At 46.1% G+C, this 19,579-nt stretch overlaps 1 protein-coding gene across 7 annotated transcripts in view; it reads left to right on the top strand.

The window, feature by feature from the left end:
* LOC135027842 (uncharacterized) overlaps positions 1-19,579 on the top strand; it is a 1,366,020-nt gene that overhangs the window by 1,129,379 nt on the left and 217,062 nt on the right. The gene's annotated exons all lie outside the window — the stretch shown is intronic.

Below are 19,579 nucleotides of genomic sequence, written 5' to 3' on the forward strand. Positions count from 1 at the left end.
TTTTGACCATGGAAAATACAGGCTGGTTAATTTAAACTCAACAAATTTAAGAAATGCTTTTACACACCCCACCAAAATATAACTCACTCTGCACATGTTACATATGCTTCCCCTGCAGTGCACATGGTTTGGCACAATGGTTTTCAAAAAAACATTTGGTCTAAATGTGGAAGATCAAGCATTAACACATTTTAAACAAACAAAATTAAGGAATGTAACTTACTTCTGGTATGTAGAGCACGGATTTGCTGGCGGATCTCCGCCAACAAATCTGGAGTCCGCCTGCGGAGATCACTCCAGCGCCGCTCGAGCTGGATGATTGTCCGCCTGCTGCGAACGCGAGTCCGCAGCAGGCGGCGGACCTCCGCGTAGGCCTGGCGCTTCACCCGATTGGGGATGAATCGCCCAACGCGGCCTACGCGGCGGTCCATCACCGCCACCAACACGCGGAGCTCCCGCCTGGAGAACGGTGCTGCACGCATCATGGCAATGGCGTTTTCCTTATTTGGGCATATATTTATAGTGTCTGTTAGCATGTGATTGGCCAAAAATATGTCATTTCTAATAACTTTATTGATATTTGCAATGCTGTGAAGAGCAGTGTTATTTTGCACGTGCGGAAATTCGCATTAGCAGAAGCGAAAATGTTTATTTTAAACAGATAAAACAGACACACACTTTACTGTAAATTAGTCTACATATCTGTGTACTCACCACAGGTCGTGTGATCATTCAGCTGGACAGTCACAAAGTGTCAAACATTGAGTCTCATTTGGTTGTGTGTTTGTGTACATAATCAGGATTGGAGGATATAAAAAAAATAAGGGCACTATTTATTATCATTACAGTATTTAAATTATTACAGAAACATTGTCAGCTTAACGTTTTTTTTTTTTTTGGTGTTTCAAAAGAAAAAAACATTCCAACCCAACAACAGCATTCCCCAATCACTTTACAAGAACATACTAAATGCAATCATGTTTAAATATACATAAGCATACTGGGTTGTATTATTTGTGCAAATATAAATGTGAAAAACACTATACCTGAAATGTTCGGCTACAATTCTTGCCCTCACTTGGCTCCCCCTCCGTGTCACACTCCCCCCACCGAAGCGTGCCCCAACCCCTGGCTCCTCATCCGGCAATTCCTCTGCCTGAGGAAGCTCGACACTGCTCCTTACCGCAATATTATGGAGTATTGCGCACAGGACCACTATTTTACTTGCCATCTCCGGCGAATACATGATATCGCCACCCGTGCGGTGGAGCACACGAAAGCGCCCTTTCAGGACACCAATTGTGCGCTCCACCAGCTGCCTAGTGGCAGTAAGCGCGGAGTTAAATGCCATCTGTGGTCCTGGCCTGGGATTACGGTAAGGAGTCATGAGCCAGGGGGTGCAAGGATATCCACGGTCTCCTGTTGGAATAAAGGCAAAATGTAAGAACACCAATTCCATATATTTTTGATACTTTGTTACAGAAATTTTTGAACAACAACTCACCCAATAACCACATGTCTTGGCGTTGACTTGATCTTAATCTGCGCCATATCCCTGATTGTCTAATGACATACGCATCATGGGAGCTTCCTGTAAACTTTGCGTTCAGGGAAAGGATCTGGAGGGATGGCCCACAAACAACCATTACATTCAGAGAATGAAACAGTTTCCTGTTTCTATAAATTTCTTCATTATGTCTTGGTGGCTGAATAGCAACATGTGTGCCATCCACAACCCCAATAACATGTGGGAAGCGACTACCACCTTCCGCAAATTGCCGCTTCACCACATCTAGGGCACCAACATCCAAAGGCATAGCAATAAATTGCTTAACACGTTTGAGGAAAGCCTGGCAGACACGTCGCAGGACCTTACTGAACTGGCCCTGCGACATGCCAACCAGGTCTCCAACCACATGCTGGTATGATGCAGAAGCCAAAAAATGTAACACGGCAAGGAATTGTGTCAATGGTGGTATTGCTGTAGGATACCGAATTTCCGACTCCAGATCACTCTCTATTATGGAGAGAGTGTCTAGGATTAGATGTGGTGGCAGCCGGTATCTACGCACCACCACATCATCTGGCATCCCAAAAAGTAGGACACGGGTTCTGAAAATTGGTGGCCTAGCACGCCTCCGTTGCCTTGGTTGATGAGGAGCCGGCTGTGGTTGTGGGGCTGGCGGTTGGGGTGGGAGTGCTGGCGTGGGTTGGGGAGGTAGGGCTTCTGCCGCAATATGTATTGACATCACACACTTTTTGGAGAGAATGTTAAGAAATGTCAATTTTAATAAAAACAAAGTTTTACTAAATTTACCACAATAACTGTTTTTACAATTGTGGTGTCAACTTACTGCAGGAGCGTACATTTTTTCTGTGTTGAATTCATGTAAAAAAATCCAAAAAAAAATGCAAATAAAACTACATTTAATATTTGGATATAAAAAACATATATTAATGCAAAAAATCATATGAAAAGCAAAAAAAAAACACAAATAAAAAATGTAGTACGTAGTCCAGGAAAGACAAACACTACTTTGCAGATCAATCCTGGAAACCCCAAACACTTTGTTTAGCAAACTTTACACAAAAATTAGTTTAAAAATTATTAAAAAAACAAGCACCAACACAGGCCAACGACACTTACCTGCTCCTAAAGAACTAAAGTCTGGTTTTTGTGGACCACACCCAAAAATAAAGTCAAAATTGGTTTTTTGCACCAAAAAAACAAAACCAACAAGAGAACACAAATGACAGTCAAAAACAGCATACAGACACTTCCAACAAACAAACTCCAACACAGGCCAACGACACTTACCTGCTCCTAAAGAAATAAAGTCTTGTTTTTGTGGACCACACCCAAAAATAAAGTCAAAATTGGTTTTTTGCACCAAAAAAACAAAACCTACAAGAGAACACAAATGACAGTCAAAAACAGCATACAGACACTTCCAACAAACAAACTCCAACACAGGCCAACGACACTTACCTGCTCCTAAAGAAATAAAGTCTTGTTTTTGTGGACCACACCCAAAAATAAAGACAAAATTGGTTTTTTGCACCAAAAAAACAAAACCTACAAGAGAACACAAATGACAGTCAAAAACAGCATACAGACACTTCCAACAAACAAACTCCAACACAGGCCAACGACACTTACCTGCTCCTAAAGAAATAAAGTCTTGTTTTTGTGGACCACACCCAAAAATAAAGACAAAATTGGTTTTTCTCACCAAAAAGTAGATTCCTAGAAGAGAACACTAATGACAGTCAAAACAAAGAAGCACGGGAATATTTTCACAAATGGACTTGCAAAATATATATGTGTTATAAAAATTAAAACATTAAAATGTATTACAAAAACTTGCAAACACAAAAAACAAAAAAAAAAAAACAGAATACTCACAAACGAAAAGACACACAAAAAATGACTGCCTATATTCAAAACGCAAAGAAAAGGACAAAGGTATGCTTGACAATTACTCACTCTGCAAATTCCACTAGCACCTTCACGCACAAGCCAACAAACAAATGAAACTCCAAACTACCTACACTCACAGCGTGCAAACTCGGCCCTTAAATAAGCAGTGCAATCATTCACCAGATTAAGTGTACACCTGTGTGAATTAACGATTCGCACGTAGGTATATAAGCGCACACACCTCGGCGTACACGTCATCACAAACATGGCTTCTCGTGAGCAAATCGCAGCAGAGATAGACCGCATTGCAGAGCAGCAGATGGCATTGCAGAAACAACGCATAGAGTGGCAAAGGCGCTTGTTAGAATCCGCCTCTGCGGATGTTGAGGCAGGACCTAGTACTCTGCAAATTTCTGCTTCTGAACCTCAAGAATTGAGTGTGGATACCCTGCCACACACACATAGTGAGCAAACTGAGGGAGAATTGACTTTAGCCACACAAACACAGCAGACAGAAGCTGCTAGTGAGGAGGAAGATGGAGATGACCAACCTGAAGAAACCTCACAGGCTACCTCCAGACGGAAAAAAAGACAGCCTGCATTCACTAAGAGGGAGTTGCGTGTCTTGGTCACGCAGGCCATGTCCAAAATACATAGGGGCCCCAAAAACATGGGGGCTGCTTCCAAAGAACGCATCTGGAGAGACATCACAAAATCTGTGAATGAAGTTGGCTCTGTCGTCAGAACATCACAGGAAGTGAGACGACGGTAAGTGCATCTTGACAATCCTTTTTCTGTGCTAAGTTGCCTAAAAAATGTAGTTACATGTCATGTTATGTCTAGCAAACACAAGCAGAACATGTGTGCTAGATATTTACTTTGAACAATAAGAAGACTCAACTTTTTCCCTCTTTCACAATATTTATGTAGGTGGGCCGACTTCAAATCCCGCCTGAAGGCAAAGAGGGCTGCGGAGTGGAATGCCTCAAGGGCAACAGGGGGGGGACCACCTGTCGCTGTGGAGTATACTGACTTGGAGGAGATGGCGATGGCCTGTGTGAGTTCTGAGGAGGGCCAAGGGGTGTCTCATATGGACACGGACCTGCCTGAGATTGTGACGGGACATGACTTGGAAGGTAAGTTTACACATGTATTTGTCTGAAATTTGAACTGTATTAATAATCTTAAACTAATTTTGACTCCAACTTTTCCCCCACACATTCTTCTATTTGCTTGCCACAAAACACAGCACAGGGGGGTGAACAGTTTGAGTCACAGGCCGGTTATGTGGTTGAGGCTGAGGTGGAGGGACCTAGTGGGTCTGCCAGTGTGGGCCTACAAAACCCACCTATGCAGGTTCCTACTGGCCCCCCCACCCAACCCTCTGCTATCCCGGAGATCCTGCTTGAAATTGCTAGGTATGGTGAGAGCCTAAACACATTTCAAGACGGGGTCATCCGGGAGGTAAGCCAGATAACTGTCCGGCTCACTGAGATCCGAACCTGTGTTGAGCAAGGTGTTGCTCAACTCTGCCAAAGTCTGGCAGAGATCAGGCAGGCCCAAGAACAACTGGCCTCCTCAAACCAAAGCCTTGCAACTAACATCTTGCAAGGGCTCCAGGCCATCGCTGTCTCCCTTGCCCACAGTGGCAGAGAGCCAACCACATCGGCTCCCTCCCCTGCCCCTGCCCAGGAAGAACAGGACACTGGGCAGGCCCAACGAAGGTCACTCCGCAGACCAAGCAAAGAAGATCAGCCTCAGGCGGGGCCAAAAAGAAGAAAGTGATGTCTCTCCAGATGGGCAGCACCCATGTTTTTGTAGTTGCCTCTATGTTATTTTGGACTTGGCTTGTGTGGCCAGAATGGATCACTCCCTCTTAGTGAAATGTCTTTTTTTCTGTTTGGAGGAATTGTAGCCTGTGAGTTTCTTTTAAAAAACAACAGAGCCATCTTCCTCTCACTAGTGTGCTGGGTATTGTTGTGTTTGTGTGGTGGATACTAATTCTTTCTCAGTTTGTGTCACATTTTTGTGTGGCAGGGTGTGAAATATGTTGAATTTATAATTTACTTTTGTCAGAAGCAGAAATTTGCAGAGTACTGAGTTCTGCAATATAATTTTTGTCAGTGCCATCTGCTTGGTGCTTGGTCTATCTCTGCCTGTGAGACTCATGTGGAGCCATGTTTAAATGTTGGCTCATATTATTTCTGAAATAAAAAATTTAATTTCAAAATGTGTGCAATTTCTTGAAGGTAATGCATTAGCAAAATCTTACTTACAAAAATATTATGTCAACATATAGACACTTGGTGACCAATCTGCTAATTATCCTTAAAACATTTTTAATTAAAAAAAAAAAGTTTGTTTTGCACCACACTTTAAGGTCCATATTAATAAAACAGACACGACAACTTGATAAAATATCTTTGGACAACATGACATCATTGAAAACATTGACAGATGTTAAAAACCTATATTATTGTGACTTTGAAAAATAAATCAGTGTATGCGGCATTATGTGGGTGCTGGTTAATTGATCAGAATGTGGCAGAATTATCTAACTTAAAATAAAAATGTAACTTGTTTGTATTTAGTAGTCTAACACACATTCACACATTTCTGCACAATGCTTACACACCAAGTTAAACACAAATAACAACCTTATTTAGCAGTGTGTGAGATTAATATGTGAGTAGAATAAACATGTAATGTGTGTTCAGTCAATTGCTGGTTGGTAACTTTCATGGGCTCAGTAATTAACAAGTAATTGAACATCAGATGAATGTGCTCTCCAATTAACTGCTAATTACTGCATACACACTTGTACCAGTACTTCGCAAATGTAGAGTAACTGCAGACCTACTCTGCTGCTGCGTGAATGTTGCTACGATTTCCTATGTTAGTTTTAACAGCGACAAAGTTTATGTGCGAAAAACACGCCCATTGCAAGTTGCATACTCCCACACAGTACGCCCACTTTCACGCCCATGTCGGAGCATTGCGAAGTCTCGCCTCCGCCACGCCCACGACACTCCTTGTTTTCGTTTGGCAGTTACGGCTTTTTTTGTTCAAAGTAATTTTGCACAGTTGTCGTACGTATGTCTTCGCGCATGCGTAATCACGCATTTGCGCATGCGCAGATACTTACATTTCGGACATTTGCGATGCGATGACTCTTAGCGATCAACTCGGAATGAGGGCCATGGTTTTGCCCAACTGCTAAAAAAAATCCTGCTGCGATCAACTTGAAATTACCCCCTATGGGCTTGATTTTAAAGTTGGACATGTCTATTTGTGACAAATAAAAGTATAGATGCATTTTTGCATCTACAGAATGCAGAAGTTACAATATTATTTTTTAATCTAAATCATTGTAGATGTATTTAGTTGTAATAAAACTGTTTTCTGCGTTGACCCGTTTTCAGGAAAAATGTCAAGTAAATGAGTAGGTGGACATAGCACACATGGACACAGTCCAACCCATCATACTAGTCAAGATATTATTACTACACAAAAATGAAACAAAAATCCATGTGATGAACTTATAAAAAAAATAATATTCTGGTATATTTCCATAATGCCACGCTTCACTAGTGTCAACATATTTTCTTGCGCAAACTTAATTTATAACTTAGGTTAGTCAGAACAGTGAGTAGACTATTGTATTTCTGTTCAGATAATCTTATTTACATGCATCAGTAGCACCTGGTTGGTATATGACTCCTGATGCCATCTGTGATTTCATAAAGAAATAAGAGTCCTTTTATATGAAAGGTGAGACTCTGCGGCCACCTGCGGACAAGGTAACCTCTCTGTATCAGTGCCCGCTGTACCCTTGAATCATGATTAATTGTCTGTTTCCTTTAAAAATCTCATTTTGCATGCAGTTGCAATACAAGAGGCATGAGGGCCACCCAGCCGGCAGTTAGCTGGAATTGCTTGTACAGTATTTATTTGTTTAATGTGTATAAACACATTTACAATCCAATTTGAATAGATTACATGTTGAAACATTGTTTGTCATTCTTTAAAATCTGCTGTCATGCATTTATCTGGAGAAAACTGCATAGATGTTCTTGGGGATTAACGGTGCACACACACGGAACGATTACAGCCACTATGTGGACGTTCCTGATCAAACGGAATGACACGTCATGCACATCATTCCGTGTGTATGACCGATGGCGATGCGCTCACCCGATCGTCGCTTACGACAGCCCCTTATTCTTTGAACATGCAAGAAGATCTGGGGCTGTTGTTAGCGATACCATGCTGCCAAATTCAGCATGCCCTCCCCGCGCACCGCCGCTCGTCGCTGCCGGCATCGACAAGTGTGTATGCACTTGCCAATGCCGTCCTCGCCTTCGGGTCCCGTCGCTGGCGATTTTGAATCGTCATGTGTGTACCCACCTTCCCTGCATCAGCTAATAAGGAAACATTGGGGCTGAAGCAGTTGAACACATGAGTTCACACTGTACTTACTCAAATATGAGCACATGCAACTACAAGAGAGCAAAGTCAGATGCACTCTAGATGCAATCACACTAAGACAGAAAAGGGGGAACAGGGATAAGCAGTCTCATTTAAGCATGTAGGGCCTGATTCAGTGGTTGCCACAAATCAGGTGTGTGCTGTGTCTTTGGTCGTAGCAGATCTGAAATTGGTATGCAAATGGCGCAGGAGACGTCTTTTGTAAAGAAACGCCAAGCGGCAGCTTCTCAGATTCACCACTTGCTTCCCAAGATGCAGCATCAGTGGCACATTGGGAACATCAGTCACACCTGGACCTCTGATCAACCCTATATCTCATTTGATACATTACAATTCATTAATCAATGTATCATTAAAATTGAAACTAAGATTCATGTTTTGTATTCAATATATCACAGGTTGTATATTGTTATTTTCTCTATCGTCCTAAGTGGATGCTGGGGTTCCTGAAAGGACCATGGGGAATAGCGGCTCCGCAGGAGACAGGGCACAAAAAAGTAAAGCTTTACTAGGTCAGGTGGTGTGCACTGGCTCCTCCCCCTATGACCCTCCTCCAGACTCCAGTTAGATTTTGTGCCCGAACGAGAAGGGTGCAATCTAGGTGGCTCTCCTAAAGAGCTGCTTAGAGAAAGTTTAGTTTAGGTTTTTTTTTTCTTTACAGTGAGTCCTGCTGGCAACAGGATCACTGCAACGTGGGACTTAGGGGGAAAGTAGTAAACTCACCTGCATGCAGAGTGGATTTGCTGCTTGGCTACTGGACACCATTAGCTCCAGAGGGATCGAACACAGGCCCAGCCGTGGAGTCCGGTCCCGGAGCCGCGCCGCCGACCCCCTTGCAGATGCTGAAGCGTGAAGAGGTCCGGAAACCGGCGGCTGAAGACTCCTCAGTCTTCATAAGGTAGCGCACAGCACTGCAGCTGTGCGCCATTTTCCTCTCAGCACACTTCACTGGGCAGTCACTGAGGGTGCAGAGCGCTGGGGGGGGGCGCTCTGAGAGGCAAATATAAACCTTATACAAGGCTAAAAATACCTCACATATAGCCCATAGGGGCTATATGGAGATATTTAACCCCTGCCTGACTGGAAAAATAGCGGGAGAAGAACCCGCCGAAAAAGGGGCGGGGCCTATCTCCTCAGCACACGGCGCCATTTTCTGTCACAGCTCCGCTGGTCAGAACGGCTCCCAGGTCTCTCCCCTGCACTGCACTACAGAAACAGGGTAAAACAGAGAGGGGGGGCACATTAATGGCTATATATATATATATTAAAGCAGCTATAAGGGAGCACTTAATATAAGGATATCCCTTGTATATATAGCGCTTTGTGGTGTGTGCTGGCAGACTCTCCCTCTGTCTCCCCAAAAGGGCTAGTGGGTCCTGTCTTCATTAGAGCATTCCCTGTGAGTTTGCGGTGTGTGTCGGTACGTGGTGTCGACATGTATGAGGACGATATTGGTGTGGAGGCGGAGCAATTGCCAAATATGCAGATGTCACCCCCCAGGGGGTCGACACCAGAATGGATGCCTTTATTTGTGGAATTACGTGATGGTTTATCTTCCCTTAAACAGTCAGTTGAGGACATGAGGCGGCCGGACAATCAATTAATGCCTGTCCAGGCGCCTCAAACACCGTCAGGGGCTGTAAAACGCCCTTTGCCTCAGTCGGTCGACACAGACCCAGACACGGGCACTGATTCCAGTGACGACGGTAGAAATTCAAACGTATTTTCCAGTAGGGCCACACGTTATATGATTTTGGCAATGAAGGAGACGTTACATTTAGCTGATACTACAGATACCGTAAAACAGGGTATTATGTATGGTGTGAAAAAACTACAAACAGTTTTTCCTGAATCAGAAGAATTAAATGACGTGTGTGATGAAGCGTGGGTTGCTCCTGATAAAAAGTTGATAATTTCAAAAAAGTTATTGGCATTATACCCTTTCCCGCCAGAGGTTAGGGCGCGCTGGGAAACACCCCCTAAGGTGGACAAGGCGCTCACACGCTTATCCAAACAAGTGGCGTTACCCTCTCCTGAGACGGCCGCACTTAAGGATCCATCAGATAGAAAGATGGAAGTTATTCAAAAGAATATATACACACATGCAGGTGTTATACTACGACCAGCTATAGCAACTGCCTGGATGTGCAGTGCTGGAGTAGTTTGGTCAGAATCCCTGATTGAAAATATTGATACCCTAGATAGGGACAATGTTTTACTGTCGTTAGAACAAATAAAGGATGCATTTATCTATATGCGTGATGCACAGAGGGATATTTGCACACTGGCATCTCGGGTGAGTGCTATGTCCATTTCAGCCAGAAGAGCCTTATGGACACGACAGTGGACAGGCGATGCGGATTCAAAACGTCACATGGAGGTTTTGCCGTATAAAGGGGAGGAGTTATTTGGAGTTGGTCTATCAGACTTGGTGGCCACGGCTACTGCCGGGAAATCCACTTTTTACCTCAAGTCACTCCCCAACAGAGAAAGGCACCGACCTTTCAACCGCAGCCTTTTCGCTCCTACAAAAATAAGAGAGCAAAGGGCTTGTCGTACCTGCCACGAGGCAGAGGAAGAGGGAAGAGACACCAACAGGCAGCTCCTTCCCAGGAACAGAAGCCCTCCCCGGCTCCTGCAAAAACCTCAGCATGACGCTGGGGCCTCTCAAGCGGACTCGGGGACAGTGGGGGGCCGTCTCAAAAATTACAGCGCGCAGTGGGCTCACTCGCAGGTAGACCCCTGGATCCTGCAGATAATATCTCAGGGGTACAGGTTGGAATTAGAGACGGATCCTCCTCATCGTTTCCTGAAGTCTGCCTTACCAACCGTCTCTTCCGAAAGGGAGAGGGTGTTGGAAGCCATTCACAAGCTGTACGCTCAGCAGGTGATAGTCAAAGTACCCCTATTACAACAAGGAAAGGGGTATTATTCCACTCTATTTGTGGTACCGAAGCCGGATGGCTCGGTAAGGCCTATTCTAAATCTGAAGTCCTTGAACCTCTACATAAAAAAGTTCAAGTTCAAGATGGAGTCACTCAGAGCAGTGATAGCGAACCTGGAAGAAGGGGACTTTATGGTATCCTTGGACATCAAGGATGCGTATCTACACGTTCCGATTTACCCCGCACACCAGGGGTACCTCAGGTTCATTGTTCAAAACTGTCACTATCAGTTTCAGACGCTGCCGTTCGGATTGTCCACGGCGCCTCGGGTCTTTACCAAGGTAATGGCCGAGATGATGATTCTTCTTCGAAGAAAAGGCGTATTAGTTATCCCATACTTGGACGATCTCCTAATAAGGGCAAGGTCCAGAGAACAGCTGGAGACAGCTTTAGCACTATCTCAAGAGGTGCTAAGACAACACGGGTGGATTCTGAATATTCCAAAATCCCATTTAATCCCGACAACTCGTCTGCTGTTCCTAGGAATGATTCTGGACACGGTTCAGAAAAAGGTTTTCCTTCCAGAGGAAAAAGCCAAGGAGTTATCCGATCTGGTCAGGAACCTCCTAAAACCAGGAAAAGTGTCAGTACATCAATGCACAAGAGTCCTGGGAAAAATGGTGGCTTCTTACGAAGCAATTCCATTCGGCAGATTCCATGCAAGAATATTCCAAAGGGATCTGTTGGACAAATGGTCAGGGTCGCATCTGCAGATGCACCTGCGAATAACCCTGTCACCAAAGACAAGGGTGTCACTTCTGTGGTGGTTGCAGAAGGCTCACCTATTAGAAGGCCGCAGATTCGGCATTCAGGATTGGATCCTGGTGACCACGGACGCCAGCCTGAGAGGCTGGGGAGCAGTCACACAAGGAAGAAACTTCCAGGGAGTATGGACGAGTCTGGAAAAGTCTCTTCACATAAACATTCTGGAACTAAGAGCAATCTACAATGCTCTAAGCCAGGCGGAACTTCTCCTGCAAGGAAAGCCGGTGTTGATTCAGTCGGACAACATCACGGCGGTCGCCCATGTAAACAGGCAGGGCGGCACAAGAAGCAGGAGTGCAATGGCAGAAGCTGCCAAGATTCTTCGCTGGGCGGAGAATCACGTGATAGCACTGTCAGCAGTGTTCATCCCGGGCGTGGACAACTGGGAAGCAGACTTCCTCAGCAGACACGATCTTCATCCGGGAGAGTGGGGTCTACATCCAGAAGTCTTCAACATGTTAATAGACCGTTGGGAAAGACCAATTGTAGACATGATGGCGTCTCGCCTCAACAAGAAACTGGACAAATATTGCGCCAGGTCAAGAGATCCACAGGCAATAGCTGTGGACGCACTGGTAACTCCTTGGGTGTACCAGTCAGTGTATGTGTTTCCTCCTCTGCCGCTCATACCAAAGGTATTGAAGATCATACGGCAAAGAAGAGTAAGAACAATACTAGTGGTTCCGGATTGGCCGAGAAGGACTTGGTATCCGGAACTTCAAGAGATGCTCACGGACGAACCGTAGCCTCTACCTCTGAGAAGGGACCTGCTACAGCAGGGTCCCTGTCTTTTTCAAGACTTACCGCGGCTGCGTTTGACGGCATGGCGGTTGAACGCCAGATCCTAAAAGGGAAAGGCATTCCAGAAGAAGTCATTCCTACCTTGATTAAGGCACGGAAGGAAGTCACCGTGAAACATTATCACCGCATTTGGCGAAAATATGTAGCGTGGTGCGAGGATCGGAGGGTTCCGACGGAGGAATTCCAACTGGGTCGTTTCCTACATTTCCTGCAATCAGGATTATCTATGGGTCTCAAATTGGGATCCATTAAGGTTCAAATTTCGGCCCTGTCAATATTCTTCCAAAAAGAATTGGCCTCTGTCCCTGAGGTCCAGACTTTTGTCAAGGGAGTACTGCATATACAGCCTCCTGTGGTGCCTCCGGTGGCACCGTGGGATCTAAATGTAGTTTTAGATTTCCTCAAATCCCATTGGTTTGAACCATTGAAAAAGGTGGATTTGAAATATCTCACATTGAAAGTGACTATGTTACTAGCCCTGGCCTCTGCCAGGAGAGTATCTGAATTGGCGGCTTTATCTTATAAAAGTCCTTATCTAATCTTCCATTCGGATAGGGCAGAACTGCGGACTCGTCCGCATTTTCTCCCTAAAGTGGTATCAGCATTTCATCTGAACCAACCTATTGTGGTGCCTGCGGCCACTAGCGACTTGGAGGACTCCAAGTTGTTGGACGTTGTCAGAGCCTTAAAAATATACATTGCAAGGACGGCTGGAGTCAGAAAATCTGACTCGCTGTTTATATTGTATGCACCCAACAAGTTGGGCGCACCTGCTTCTAAGCAGTCGATTGCTCGTTGGATTTGTAACACAATTCAACTTGCACATTCTGTGGCAGGCCTGCCACAGCCTAAAACTGTAAAAGCCCACTCCACAAGGAAGGTGGGCTCATCTTGGGCGGCTGCCCGAGGGGTCTCGGCATTACAACTCTGCCGAGCAGCTACGTGGTCGGGGGAGAACACGTTTGTAAAATTTTACAAATTTGATACCCTGGCAAAGGAGGACCTGGAGTTCTCTCATTCGGTGCTGCAGAGTCATCCGCACTCTCCCGCCCGTTTGGGAGCTTTGGTATAATCCCCATGGTCCTTTCAGGAACCCCAGCATCCACTTAGGACGATAGAGAAAATAAGAATTTACTTACCGATAATTCTATTTCTCGGAGTCCGTAGTGGATGCTGGGCGCCCATCCCAAGTGCGGATTATCTGCAATACTTGTACATAGTTATTGTTAACTAATTCGGGTTATTGTTAAGGAGCCATCTTTAAGAGGCCCTTTCTGTTGTCATACTGTTAACTGGGTTTAGATCACAAGTTGTACGGTGTGATTGGTGTGGCTGGTATGAGTCTTACCCGGGATTCAAAATGCCTCCCTTATTGTGTATGCTCGTCCGGGCACAGTACCTAACTGGAGTCTGGAGGAGGGTCATAGGGGGAGGAGCCAGTGCACACCACCTGACCTAGTAAAGCTTTACTTTTTTGTGCCCTGTCTCCTGCGGAGCCGCTATTCCCCATGGTCCTTTCAGGAACCCCAGCATCCACTACGGACTCCGAGAAATAGAATTATCGGTAAGTAAATTCTTATTTTATTTTCCAGGGTAATTTCAATACATTTCAGTATATTCACATTGAAATACATATCTGCTCAGTGGGTACTGCTAATATATATGCATTAACAGATTTCAAAAATTAATTGTATGCCAATATAATTTCTCTATCGTCCTAAGTGGATGCTGGGGTTCCTGAAAGGACCATGGGGAATAGCGGCTCCGCAGGAGACAGGGCACAAAAGTAAAGCTTTTACAGGTCAGGTGGTGTGTACTGGCTCCTCCCCCTATGACCCTCCTCCAGACTCCAGTTAGATTTTTGTGCCCGGCCGAGAAGGGTGCAATTCTAGGTGGCTCTCATAAAGAGCTGCTTAGAGAGTTTAGCTTAGGTTTTTTATTTTACAGTGATTCCTGCTGGCAACAGGATCACTGCAACGAGGGACAGAGGGGAGAAGAAGTGAACTCACCTGCGTGCAGGATGGATTGGCTTCTTGGCTACTGGACATGAAGCTCCAGAGGGACGATCACAGGTACAGCCTGGATGGTCACCGGAGCCACGCCGCCGGCCCCCTCACAGATGCTGAAGCAAGAAGAGGTCCAGAATCGGCGGCTGAAGACTCCTGCAGTCTTCTTAAGGTAGCGCACAGCACTGCAGCTGTGCGCCATTTTCCTCTCAGCACACTTCACACGGCAGTCACTGAGGGTGCAGGGCGCTGGGGGGGGGGCGCCCTGGGAGGCAAATGAAGACCTTTAAAAAGGCTAAAAATACCTCACATATAGCCCCAGAGGCTATATGGAGATATTTACCCCTGCCTAAATGTACTAAATAGCGGGAGACGAGCCCGCCGAAAAAGGGGCGGGGCCTATCTCCTCAGCACACGGCGCCATTTTCTGTCACAGCTCCGCTGGTCAGGAAGGCTCCCAGGTCTCTCCCCTGCACTGCACTACAGAAACAGGGTATAACAGAGAGGGGGGGCAAAATAAATGGCAATATATTAATATAAAAGCAGCTATAAGGGAGCACTTAATCATAAGGCTATCCCTGTCATATATAGCGCTTTTTGGTGTGTGCTGGCAGACTCTCCCTCTGTCTCCCCAAAGGGCTAGTGGGTCCTGTCTTCGTATAGAGCATTCCCTGTGTGTCTGCTGTGTGTCGGTACGTGTGTGTCGACATGTATGAGGACGTTATTGGTGTGGAGGCGGAGCAATTGCCAAATATGAGGATGTCACCTCCTAGGGGGTCGACACCAGAATGGATGCCTTTATTTGTGGAATTACGGGATAGCGTCAACTCGCTTAAGCAGTCGTTTGCCGACATGAGGCGGCCGGACACTCAATTAGTGCCTGTCCAGGCGCCTCAAACACCGTCAGGGGCTGTAAAACGCCCCTTGCCTCAGTCGGTCGACACAGACCCAGACACAGGCACTGATTCCGGTGGTGAAGGTGACGAATCAACCGTATTTTCCAGTAGGGCCACACGTTATATGATTTTGGCAATAAAGGAGATGTTACATTTAGCTGATACTACAGGTACCACTAAACAGGGTATTATGTGGGATGTGAAAAAACTACCAGTAGTTTTTACCGAATCAGAAGAATTAAATGACGTGTGTGATGAAGCGTGGGGTGCCCCGATAAAAAACTGCTAATTTCAAAGAAGTTATTGGCTTTATACCCTTTCCCGCCAGAGGTTAGGGAGCGCTGGGAAACACCTCCTAGGGTGGACAAAGCGCTAACACGCTTATCAAAACAAGTGGCGTTACCCTCTCCTGAGACGGCCGCACTTAAAGATCCATCAGATAGGAGGATGGAAAATATCTAAAAAGGTATATACACACATGCAGGTGTTATACTACGACCAGCTATTGCGACTGCCTGGATGTGCAGTGCTGGGGTAGTTTGGTCAGAGTCCCTGATCGAAAATATTGATACCCTGGACAGGGACAATATTTTACTGTCGTTAGAACAAATAAAGGATGCATTTCTTTATATGCGTGATGCACAGAGAGATATCTGCACACTGGCATCACGGGTAAGTGCTATGTCCATTTCGGCCAGAAGAGCTTTATGGACACGACAGTGGACAGGCGATGCGTAGAGGAGTTATTTGGGGTCGGTCTATCGGATTTGGTGGCCACGGCTACGGCCGGGAAATCCACCTTTCTACCTCAAGTCACTCCCCAACAGAAAAAGGCACCGACCTTTCAACCGCAGCCCTTTCGTTCCTTTAAAAATAAGAGAGCAAAGGGCTATTCATATCTGCCACGAGGCAGAGGACGAGGGAAGAGACAGCAACAGGCAGCTCCTTCCCAGGAACAGAAGCCCTCCCCGGCTTCTACAAAAGCCTCAGCATGACGCTGGGGCTTCGCAAGCGGACTCGGGGGCGGTAGGCGGTCGTCTCAAGAATTACAGCGCGCAGTGGGCTCACTCGCAGGTAAATCCCTGGATCCTGCAGATAATATCTCAGGGGTACAGGTTGAAATTAGAGACAGAGCCACCTCGCCGTTTCCTGAAGTCTGCTTTACCAACGTCCCCCTCAGAAAGGGAGACGGTTTTGGAAGCCATTCACAAGCTGTATTCTCAGCAGGTGATAGTCAAGGTACCTCTTCTACAACAAGGGAAGGGGTATTACTCCAGTCTTTGTGTGGTACCGAAGCCGGATGGCTCGGTAAGGCCTATTCTAAATCTGAAGTCCTTGAACCTGTACATAAAGAAGTTCAAGTTCAAGATGGAGTCACTCAGAGCAGTGATAGCGAACCTGGAAGAAGGGGACTTTATGGTATCCTTGGACATCAAGGATGCGTATCTCCACGTTCCAATTACCCCTCACACCAGGGGTACCTCAGGTTCGTTGTACAAAACTGTCACTATCAGTTTCAGACGCTGCCGTTTGGTTTGTCCACGGCACCTCGGGTCTTTACAAAGGTAATGGCCGAGATAATATTTCTTCTTCGAAGAAAAGGCGTATTAATTATCCCATACTTGGACGATCTCCTAATAAGGGCAAAGTCCAGAGAACAGCTAGAGATGGGTTTAGCACTATCTCAAGAGGTGCTAAAGCAGCACGGATGGATTCTGAATATTCCAAAATCCCAATTAATGCCAACAACTCGTCTGCTGTTCCTGGGGATGATTCTGGACACAGTTCAGAAAAAGGTTTTTCTTCCCGAAGAAAAAGCCAAGGAGTTATCTGACCGGGTCAGGAACCTCCTAAAACCAGGAAAGGTGTCTGTACATCAATGCACAAGAGTCCTGGGAAAAAATGGTAGCTTCTTACGAAGCAATCCCTTTCGGCAGATTCCATGCAAAGGGATCTGTTGGACAAATGGTCAGGGTCGCATCTTCAGATGCACCTGCGGATAACCCTGTCGCCGAGGACAAGGGTATCCCTTCTGTGGTGGTTGCAGGAGGCTCATCTATTGGAGGGCCGCAGATTCGGCATGCAGGATCGGATCCTGGTGACCACGGATGCCAGCCTGAGAGGCTGGGGAGCAGTCACACAGGGAAGAAATTTCCAGGGAGTGTGGTCGAGCTTGAAAAAGTCTCTTCACATAAGCATTCTGGAACTAAGAGCAATCTACAATGCTCTAAGCCAGGCGGAACCTCTGCTTCAAGGAAGACCGGTGTTGATCCAGTCGGACAACATCACGGCAGTCGCCCATGTAAACAGACAGGGCGGCACAAGAAGCAGGAGGGCAATGGCAGAAGCTGCCAGGATCCTTCGCTGGGCGGAGTATCACGTGATAGCACTGTCAGCAGTATTCATCCCGGGCGTGGACAACTGGGAAGCAGACTTCCTCAGCAGACACGACCTTCACCCGGGAGAGTGGGGACTTCATCCAGAAGTTTCCCACATGCTATTAAACCGTTGGGTAAAACCAATGGTGGACATGATGGCGTCTCGCCTCAACAAAACACTGGACAGGTATTGCGCCAGGTCAAGAGATCCGCAGGCAATAGCTGTGGACGCGCTGGTAACACCTTGGGTGTACCAGTCGGTATATGTGTTTCCTCCTCTGCCTCTCATACCAAAGGTATTGAGGATTATACGGCAAAGAGGAGTAAGACTAGTGGATCCGGATTGGCCAAGAAGGACTTGGTACCCGGAACTTCAAGAGATGGTCACGGACGATCCGTGGCCTCTACTTCTGAGAAGGGACCTGCTTCAGCAGGGTCCTTGTCTTTTTCAAGACTTACCGCGGCTGCGTTTGACGGCATGGCGTTTGAATGCCAGATCCTAAAAGGAAAAGGCATTCCAGAAGAAGTCATTCCTACCTTGATAAAGGCAAGGAAGGAAGTCACCGCGAAGCATTATCGCCGTATTTGGCGAAAATATGTTGCGTGGTGCGAGCAGCGGAGTGCTCCGATGGAGGAATTTCAACTGGGTCGTTTTCCTACATTTCCTGCAATCAGGATTGTCTATGGGTCTCAAATTGGGATCTATTAAGGTTCAAATTTCGGCCCTATCAATATTCTTCCAAAAAGAATTGGCCTCAGTCCCTGAGGTCCAGATTTTTATCAAAGGAGTACTGCATATACAGCCTCCTGTGGTGCCTAAGGTGGCACCGTGGGATCTAAATGTAGTTTTAGATTTCCTCAAATCCAATTGGTTTGAACCACTAAAGAATGTGGATTTGAAATATCTCACATGGAAAGTGACTATGTTACTGGCCCTGGCTTCGGCCGGGAGAGTATCTGAACTGGCGGCTTTGTTTTATAAAAGCCCTTATTTAATTTTCCATTCGACATAGGGCAGAGCTGCGGACGCGTCCGCATTTTCTCCCTAAGGTGGTATCAGCGTTTCACCTGAACCAGCCTATTGTAGTGCCTGCGGCTACAGACGACTTGAAGGACTCCAAGTTGTTGGACGTTGTCAGAGCCTTAAAAATATACATTTAAAGGACGGCTGGAGTCAGAAAATCTGACTCGCTGTTTATACTGTATGCACCCAACAAGTTGGGTGCACCTGCTTCTAAGCAGTCGATTGCTCGTTGGATTTGTAACAAAATTCAACTTGTACATTCTGTGGCAGGCCTGCCACAGCCTAAATCTGTTAAGGCCCATTCCGCAAGGAAGGTGGGCTCATCTTGGGCGGCTGCCCGAGGGGTCTCGGCATTACAACTCTGCCGAGCAGCTACGTGGTCAGGGGAGAACACGTTTGTAAATTTTTACAAATTTGATACCCTGGCAAAGGAGGACCTGGAGTTCTCTCATTCGGTGCTGCAGAGTCATCCGCACTCTCCCGCCCGTTTGGGAGCTTTGGTATAATCCCCATGGTCCTTTCAGGAACCCCAGCATCCACTTAGGACGATAGAGAAAATAAGAATTTACTTACCGATAATTCTATTTCTCGGAGTCCGTAGTGGATGCTGGGCGCCCATCCCAAGTGCGGATTATCTGCAATACTTGTACATAGTTATTGTTAACTAATTCGGGTTATTGTTTAGGAAGCCATCTTTCAGAGGCTCCTCTGTTATCATACTGTTAACTGGGTTTAGATCACAAGTTGTACGGTGTGATTGGTGTGGCTGGTATGAGTCTTACCCGGGATTCAAAATCCTCCCTTATTGTGTACGCTCGTCCGGGCACAGTACCTAACTGGAGTCTGGAGGAGGGT

The sequence above is a fragment of the Pseudophryne corroboree genome, chromosome 2 (genome assembly GCF_028390025.1).
Source record: "Pseudophryne corroboree isolate aPseCor3 chromosome 2, aPseCor3.hap2, whole genome shotgun sequence".
NCBI classification, from domain to species: Eukaryota; Metazoa; Chordata; class Amphibia; order Anura; family Myobatrachidae; genus Pseudophryne; species Pseudophryne corroboree.